This window comes from Sapajus apella, unplaced genomic scaffold (genome assembly GCF_009761245.1).
Source record: "Sapajus apella isolate SASKATOON/1434 unplaced genomic scaffold, GSC_monkey_1.0 scaffold42, whole genome shotgun sequence".
Lineage (NCBI taxonomy): Eukaryota > Metazoa > Chordata > Mammalia > Primates > Cebidae > Sapajus > Sapajus apella.
The window spans coordinates 547,956-556,216 of NW_022436982.1; the positions used below are offsets into that span (position 1 = coordinate 547,956).

At 45.7% G+C, this 8,261-nt stretch overlaps 1 protein-coding gene across 3 annotated transcripts in view; it reads right to left on the reverse strand.

Annotated features, from left to right (window-relative positions):
* UBAP1 (ubiquitin associated protein 1) overlaps positions 1–6,149 on the reverse strand; it is a 72,936-nt gene extending 66,787 nt beyond the window's left edge. For 2 of the 3 annotated variants that reach the window (XM_032299933.1, XM_032299932.1), the window contains exon 1: positions 5,914–6,143. The gene's annotated coding sequence lies outside the window, so the exon portion shown is untranslated. Of the gene's footprint in view, positions 1–5,913 lie in introns of all 3 variants that reach the window. The other variant, XM_032299931.1, reaches the window with a different exon arrangement.
* Positions 6,150–8,261: the final 2,112 nt, after the last annotated feature.

An 8,261-nucleotide genomic window follows, 5' to 3' on the forward strand; every position in this document is an offset into this window, starting at 1 on the left:
AAAAAAAAAAAAAAAAAAAAAAAAAAAAAAAAAAAAAAAAAGATATAATGATCTAGAAGAAAGAAATGGGGAAGTTACTGCCTATATCCTTCCCCATGAAACTACAGAAGGAAATGTTAACACTCTCAAACTACAGAAAGATTTTGGGCTAGCAGCGGTGGCTCACACCTATAATCCCAGCACTTTGGGAGGCTGAGGCGGGCGAATCACCTGAGGCAGGAGTTCGAGACCAGCCTGATCAACATGGAGAAATCCCCTCTCTACTAAAAATACAAAATTAGCCGGGCACGGTGGCTCAAGCCTGTAATCCCAGCACTTTGGGAGGCCGAGGCGGGTGGATCGCGAGCTCAAGAGATCAAGACCATCCTGGTCAACATGGTGAAACCCCGCCTCTACTAAAAATACAAAAAATTAGCTGGGCATGGTGGCACGTGCCTGTAATCCCAGCTACTCAGGAGGCTGAGACAGGAGAATTGCCTGAGCCCGGGAGGCGGAGGTTGCGGTGAGCCGAGATCGCGCCATTGCACTCCAGCCTGGGTAACAAGAGTGAAACTCTGTCTCAAAAAAAAAAAAAAAAAACACCACAAAATTAGCCAAGTGTGGTGGCACATGCCTGTAATCCCAGCTACTCAGGAGGCTGAGGTAGGAGAATCACTTGAACCAGAGGCAGAAGTTGTGGTGAGCTGAGATAGCACCACTACACTCCAGCCTGAGTGACGAGCAAAACTCTGTCTCAAAAAAAATAAAATAAAAAAGAAAAAGCAAAAAACGTCCTTCTAAGATGTTTCCATATCAGCTCTTCCACAATCCACAATTATTCTTGATAAAGCCCAATGCTGTAAAAACTAGACATCAAAAAAAATCTATGAATACATTTTAGTAGAAGTGCTAACAGCTTAGAATGAATGACTCATTATCAACTGTATACAATACTGCCCACACAAGAAAGGTCTCATTGTCAAATCACATTAACATTTAATAAGATGGACATCTCATTCATAAATCTGTTGATGTCTCAGTTTTGGACAATGTATGTAACAAGTAAGGCACAATCCAACCTGCTTTTAAAACTCTGTCGTTCTATAACTCCAAAGATATAATAAGAAAGCAACTCCTAAGAAGTTTGCCTTTGCCGGGAGCGGTGGCTCAAGCCTGTAATCCCAGCACTTTGGGAGGCCGAGGCGGGTGGATCACGAGGTCAAGAGATCGAGACCATCCTGGTCAACATGGTGAAACCCCGTCTCTACTAAAACTACGAAAAATTAGCTGGGCATGGTGGTACGTGCCTGTAATCCCAGCTACTCAGGAGGCTGAGGCAGGAGAATTCCCTGAACCCAGGACGCGGAGGTTGCGGTGAGCCGAGATTGCGCCATTGCACTCCAGCATGGGTAACAAGAGCGAAACTCCGTCTCAAAAAAAAAAAAAAAAAAAAAAAAGTTTGCCTTTGTAATCAAGCAGATATTGAAACTAAATGTCAGATGAGATACCACATTATAGATAGGTATACTATTGTACTTATTAAAACAGTATGCTTGGCAGCAAAGAAGGATTTCTCAAAAGTGATATAAGCACAAACCATGAAAAACTGAAAAATTCAGTTCATTATGAGCTTTTCTCACCAGAAGACTACGAAGAGATGAAAAGTCAAGTCACAAATTGGGAAAGGGTATTTGCAACCTACAAATTAACAAATAATTAGTATCTAAAATGTATAAAGAACTTTTTTTTTTGAGACAGTCTGGAATGCAGTGGCGTAATCTCGGTTCACCGTAACCTCCACCTCCTGGGTTCAAGCAATTCTCCTGCCTCAGCCTCCTGAGTAGCTGGGACTACAGGTGAGCACCACCACGTGCAGCTGATATTTTTTATTTTTTTTAGTAGAGACGGGTTTCACCATGTTGGCCAGGATGGTCTCGATCTCTTGACCTCGTGATCCGCCCACCTCGGCCTCCCAAAGTGCTGGGATTACAGGCATAAGAACTCTTAAAAATCAATCAGAAAAAGAGAAACGACCAAAAAAAAAAAATGACAATCAACTTGAATACACATTTCGCAGAAGCAAAAATGGCCAATAAATATACATGAAAAGATGGCCAGGTTCAGGAAATGTTGATTAAAAACACTACAGATACAATTTCAAACCCACCAGATTAGGGGAAAAAAAATTTTAAGTCTGACAGTATCAAGTGTTGGGGAGGAAGTGAAGCAACTGAAACAACACTGCTGGCTCTTGACTCAGTAACCACAAGATTTACAATTACCATGAGCCAATTCAGTGACTCAAACACTGGAAGTGTTTGGTAAGCATTAAGCAACTGATAATGACCAATCAAGCATTCTGAGAACACATGAGGATTACTGCCAAACACAAATGTTGGCCCTTAAAGAACTGGATTCAGCCTGACTCAGCAATATAAAAAAGACAACTTTTAGTCATTTATCCAGTTTATCCAGTTTATTTTGTGAAGTACAAAATATTCAGGTATTCATTTCCTCCTAGAATACTGATGACATAACGTGACTAAAAATTTTTTTTTGTCTTTTTGTTAACGTGACTAAAATTTTAATGAACTATTTATCATTCCAATTACACCATTATTTCAATGAGAACTAGTAGCTCACAATGGTATTACTTTAAAACTAGTGCTTGGCCGGGCGCGGTGGCTCAAGCCTGTAATCCCAGCACTTTGGGAGGCCGAGGCGGGTGGATCACGAGGTCAACAGATCGAGACCATCCTGGTCAACATGGTGAAACCCCGTCTCTACTAAAAATACAAAAAATTAGCTGGGCATGGTGGCACGTGCCTGTAGTCCCACCTGCTCGGGAGGCTGAGGCAGGAGAATTGCCTGAACCCGGGAGGCGGAGGTTGCGGTGAGCGGAGATCGCGCCATTGCACTCCAGCCTGGGTAACAAGAGTGAAACTCTGTCTCAAAAAAAAAAAAAAAACTAGTGCTTATACCTTATAGAAATTAAAATAGTCCTGTGGCCACCTAAGAGGGACTAAACGGTATAAAAAAATGCAGCATAAGTATCAAGGTTGTACAGATTTCAGTTCATTCACTCTACCTAGCTGTAACCTTAGTTAAGTTACACAACCTATGTGATCCTCAGTTTCCTCAATACATAAAAAGCATGCACATCACAACCTACCGACCTAATTCAAGTGTGAGAACTGGCTTTTTCTTTTTTTTTTTGAGACAGTGTCTTGCTCTGCCGCCTAGGCTGGAGTGCAGTGGCATGATCTTGGCTCACTGCGAACTCAACCACGATTCTCCTGCCTCAGCCTCCTGAGTAGCTGGGATTACAGGCACCCACCACCATGCCCAGCAAATTTTTTTATTTTTAGTAGAGACAGGGTTTCACCATGTTGGCCAGGCTGGTCTCGAACTCCTACCCTCAGGTGATCCACCTGCCTCGGCCTCCCAAAATGCCAGGATTACAGACATGGAGCCTTTGAGGTCAGCCGAGATATTTTTTTTTTTTTTTAGGTAGGGTCTTGCTCTGTTGCCCAGGCTGAAGTGCAGTGGCATGATTGTGGTTCACTGCAGCCTCAACTTCCTGGGCTCAAGTGATCCTCCCACCTCAGCCTCCCGAGTAGCTGGGACTACAAGCATGAACCACCAACCCCAGCTAATTTTTCTGTAATTTTTGTAAAGAGAGGGTCTTACTGTGTTATTCAAGCTGGTCTTGAACTCCTGGGCTCAAGCAATCCACCCGCCTGGGATTCCCGAAGTGCTGGGACTACTGGCATGAGCCACCACAACGGCCAAGAACTGAAATTATGTCAAGTGTTTAACGATCCTGGCTCATTAGTATATACCCAGTGTCAGCACCCTTACCTTTGTGAATCTTGCTACTCTCACCTAAAATTTCTAAAACCTAAAATTGTAACTCCATTCATACGAAAACATTACTGTTACCTTCAAATTTTTTTCTAATGTTAAAGGAAACCATATGCTACAGGTTGGAAGAGCAATACTCTGCTTGTTTCTTTTTCCTAAGTGAACATACATTTCCTACAAGAAATTCTGGACCAGGCACTGTGCCTCAAGCCTGTAATCCCAGCACTTTGGGAGGCCGAGGCAGGTGGACCACCTGAGATCTGGAGTTCAAGATCGGCCTGACCAACATGGAGAAACTCCAACTCTACTGAAAATGCAAAATTAGACAGGCATGGTGGCACATTCCTGTAATCCCAGCTACTAGGGAGGCTGAGGCAGGAGAATCTCTTGAACCCGGGAGGCAGAGGCTGCAATGAGCCGAGATCCCGCCACTGCACTCCAGCCTGGGCAACAGACCAAGACTCCCTCTCAACAACAAAAAAAAGAAACAACAACAACAACAAAAAAAAAACACTTTTTTTTTCCAGTGAGGTCATAAGAGGTTAGTAAAGTTACCTGCTGTGCAGTGACAGCGATGCTCACTCACTAAAGAAACATTAAGTTTCGCATTTCCATAATTACATTGACTCTTATTAATGCAACACACAGTAGGCGTTCAATAAACACGAATGAATACTACTAACTAGAAACAAAAATTTAATATAATTTCATTTATAGTAAGTTAATGTGGACAATGTAATTATTTTAAGACTTGAGACATTTCACATTCTTTGCCATAATACTGAAACTTTATTTATTTTTTTTTTTTGAGACAGAGTCTGGTTCTGATGCCCAGGCTGGAGTGCAATGTCGAGATATCGGCTCACTGCAACCTCCGCCTGCCGGATTCAAGCCATTCTCCAGCCTCAACCACACGAGTAGCTGGGATTACAGGCGCCTGCCACCACGCCCAGCTAACTTTTTATATTTTCAGTAGAGACGGGGTTTCAGTAGAGACAGGCTGGTCTCGAACTCCTGACCTCACGATCCGCCCACCTCGGCCTCCCAAAGTGCTAGGATTTCAGGCATGAGCCATAGCGCCCGGCCAATACGGAAACTTTTAGTTTAACCAGGTTGGGACATTAACTAGAAAGAACTCTCACTAAAGACTAAGTATCTTGTTTTTCCCACCATCAAATTCGACAAAATTACAAAGGAAAATATCTATCATATCTATTCAAATTCTCAAATGCTAGCAATTATAACTGAAGAGACAAAGCACTAAACGGTAAAGTTAGAACAGAATATATAACACTTAACTAAATTACCAAATCTGGTTTCGCAACACTGCATGGTGGCTAAAAAGTATCAACATTTTATTTCAGTTTAACGTAAAATGTTATTTTCATGCCCAACCATACTTTTAAGACGCCAGTCTGGATCTGGCAACAAAGGTCAAAGATCACCTCATATAAATGAACTTGACGTTCCACAAGAAAGACTGGGGCGGTTCCTGAGGCCCATATAGGTAAGCCTCCACCCAAGAAACAAACAAAAAAGGCAGATAAACATATCTGGAGAAGACCAAACAAGGCCAAAGATATCCCCAAAGATCACTCACCTCAGGTCTAGTCTCCTCCCTTTCTCCCTAATCTCCTTGCCTCTGGGAGAAATAAATCTCCACCGCACGTCCCCAGCTCACCCTCAACTCCCCACCATTCACCTTCTTTACTAAAAACCTGGGTCCCCCTCCCTAACATCCTCTAGTTCCCACTGAGCTCTCAATCCAGCCCGATAGACGTGTACTGCGCCTATCTTCCCAGTAGGGTATTAGTCTCCTTAATCCGAACTCATTTTCCAGCATCCCATTTGCCCTCCGCCCCTTCAATTCAGGTCCCTTCACTCCGACCCTTTTCCCAGAATCCTCGCCAAATCGCGGATCTCCGGCCACTTTTCCCTCCCACCTCCTAGCTCCAGCGCCTTTCACCTCGCTCGGCCCCCAGCCCCTTTACCAGTCTCCCAGTACCGGCCACCCCCTCCCCCAACTCCGCCCCTCTTCCCCCTCCCCCAGAGGGAGGCCCCCCCCCTCACCTGAACGCCGCTGCTGCCGCCGTCCCAGAAGCCCAAAGATGCTGGCACCGGCCGGCCTCCGAGGCTCGGTCCCCGATGAGCTGCCGACGGCCCCTAGGGAGAGCGAACGCCACCACCTCCAACTCTGTCCGCCCCGGGCCAGGCCGTCACCGTAGCCACCGCCAGTGCCGCAGCCGCCATGTTGAAGCCCTACTTCCCTCCTCCTTCCCCTCACCGCCCCACCCCTTTGGGCGTCTGACGTCATGGCGCCGCGCTCCACACGCCCGGACCAATGGGAGGAGCCGATGGTGACGTAACTAATCTCGCTTCTGGTGAGCAGCTACTCCAGCAACCCGGAGCTTGCAATTAGAATGAGTAAACCCTGCTGCCCTAAGGGGAAGGGGGAAGAGGGAGTCACTAAGAGTGTAAGACTTGGGTTTGGCGATGCGGCCAAAGTGGGAAACCCAAGAGACTTGAATCGCGAAGGGATACCCAAAGAGTTAGCAGCAAGTCCTACTTGGAAATTAAGACGTCTAGCTTCTGTTTAGGGTCTGCGACCTGGTACAACGCATACCCTTTCTGGGCCTCACTTTTCCCATGTATATTTGACTAAGTTGAAAGGTGACCTCTAGGCCGGGCGCGGTATCTCACGCCTGTAACTCCAGCATTTTGAGAGGACGAGGCAGGAGGATCGCTTGAGCCCGGGAGGTCGAGACTGCAGTAGCCGCGATCGTACCACTGCACTCTAAGTGGGCAACGGAGAGCGACTCTATCAAAAGAAAAAAAAAGAAAAGAAAAGTGACCTCTAAATCTTCCTTCAATTTTGACATTCGGTGGGTTTAAACCAGGTAATTCAATCCCAAGCGTTCACTGCCTTCTCTGAGAGTGGTGGTGGTGGTGTTGTTTCTGTTTTGTTTTTTTGTTTGTTTTTTTGAGACACGGTCTGGCTCTGTCGCCTAGGTTGGAGTGCAGTGGCGCATGTTGGCCCACTACAACCCTGCAATCTCCACCTCTTGGGATCAAGTGATCCTCCCACCTCAGCCTTCTGAGTAGCTTAGACTACAGGTGCATGCCACCATTCCCAGATAATTTTTATTATTATTCACATATATGTGGGAGAGACGAGGTCTCACCATGTTGCCCAGGCTGGTGGCAAACTCCTGGGCTTAAGTCTCAGTCTCCCAAATTGCTGGAATTATAGGCCCTGTGAGCCATGCCAGTGGCCTTCTGTGTCTTTCTACGTCTACTGGAATTAGGAGCACAGGGAATAAGTAATTGAATAAGATGAATCTTGAGCTCAGGAGTTTGAGACCAACCTAAGCAACATAATGAGACCCCAATCTCTACAAAAAGTTTTGTAAAAATTAGGTGAGCCTGGGCAACATAGCGAGACCTTGTCTCAACAAAAACTCAAAAAATTATCTGGGCATGGTGGTCCCAACTACTCAAGAGGTTGAGGTAGGAGGATTACTTGGGCCCAAGAGGTTGAGGCTACAGTGAGCCGGGATTGTGCCAGTGTACTCCAAAGATGAGTGATAGAGCAAGATCTTGTCTCAATAAAATAGACTAGGCACAGTGGCTCACGCCTGTAATCCCAGCACTCTGGGAGGCCAATATGGTCAGATCGTTTGAGCTCAGGAGTTTGAGACTAGCCTGGGAAATGTGGTGAATCTTCATCTCTACCAAAAAAAAAAGCCGGGCATGATGGCACATGACTGTAGTCCCAGCTACTGGGCCCTGGGGTGGGTGTCTGAGGTGTGAGGTGGGAGAATCACCTGAGCCTGGGGGTCAAAGTAGGGGGGGTCGAGGCTGCAGTGAACTGTGATCACACCACTGCACTCCAGCCTGGGTGACAAAGTGAGAATCTGTCTAAAAACAAAATAATTAAAAATAAAAAAATTAGCCAGACGAAGTTGCACACATCTGTGGTCCCAGCTAGTCAGGAGGCTGAGGTGAGAAGATGGCCTGAGCCTGGGAGGTTGAGGATGCTGTGAGCAGTGATCATGCCACTGCACTCTAGCCTGCTGAGCAAAGCTCTTCAGTGTGAGAATAAAAATGGCGGTAATGAATAAAATGGATTGGAGACTACATGGTAGATTTCTGCATCTTGTTAAAGATTCATACCTGAGCTAAAGCAGAAGCAGGGGATGATGGAGACAAGCAAAATTTAGGAGAAAGACTCAACTACATTTGGAGACCTACTATATAGGAGGAAAAATGGTGAAGAAGAACAAGCCACGTTTTGGGGTCTCTCATGAGAAGAAACAAGACCTAAGCCGGGCAAGGTGGCTCCTACCTATAATCCTAGCACTTTGGAATGCCTCTGGGTGCATCACCTGAGGTCAGGAGTTCGAGACCAGCCTGGCCAA